Here is a 921-nt window from a genome sequence, read left to right as displayed (position 1 = left end):
TTTTGGTTTTTTTTTTTTTTTTTTTTTTTTTTTTTGCTATTTTATTAAAGTAAAATGTCTTTCTCTCCCCCATTCCGTATTGGTTTCGTTTGTGGCTAAATTACAATTTAGAGGTGAACCAATAACTGAATTTGTGAACTCAGTAACTCTCAGAAACTGTGGTGTATCTGTGGGCAAACAAAGAGCGGTCTTGTTGCCAGTAAATATATTCTGTTATGTGAATGAGCTGCTGTTTGAGGAAAACCAAACGAAATGAAATAGGACGGGTTTTTCAGACAGAAAAAAAAAAAACATGAATGAAAGTTGCAAGCTCCTCTTGGACGCTTTACTGGATGGCTGGAGAGTTATGAGTCACACAGTGAGGATGAGAGTATGGTTTTAGCTGACACCTTACCAGCGGAGTACGAGCGCTGACAGTGATTGAAATCGCGGTATTTAATCAAAGAGGGAGGAATCTGTATGAATATAATAGAATATTATGAAAATGGGGTTTATCTGGTTCTCCTCCACCCCCTAAATACTAGTCAAGAAGGCTAAAGACATCAGGGAGAATTCTTTTACGGTAACAGCAAAAGAGATTAAGCGTAAGCAGAAATGATAACAATTGTTACAAGTCCAGTAGGGATGATTTAGTAGTGGTGTGGTAGAGGTGCTACTTTTTTTTTGTTGTGTATCTGACAAAATGTGACGGATTTTGCTGTGCAGAGATAATTAAATACTGTGTAAGTTTCTTATTTATAAGGTCAGTAATGCAGTTTTGCATAACTGGTTGTTTGTAATTCTCAGAGTGTCAGTTGAGGAAATGTCTAGCTTGCTTCCATTTGTTTTTAGTGACATCTATATACTCAGACCATCGGAAATGTTACAGTTTTCCTGGTATTCCACAGGTTGGTTAGCCTGGTGGTGGCTTCTAAATAATGG

Source organism: Athene cunicularia (genome assembly GCF_003259725.1).
Source record: "Athene cunicularia isolate RWA chromosome 5 unlocalized genomic scaffold, athCun1 chr5_part3, whole genome shotgun sequence".
Lineage (NCBI taxonomy): Eukaryota > Metazoa > Chordata > Aves > Strigiformes > Strigidae > Athene > Athene cunicularia.
This window is presented reverse-complemented; position numbering follows the sequence as displayed.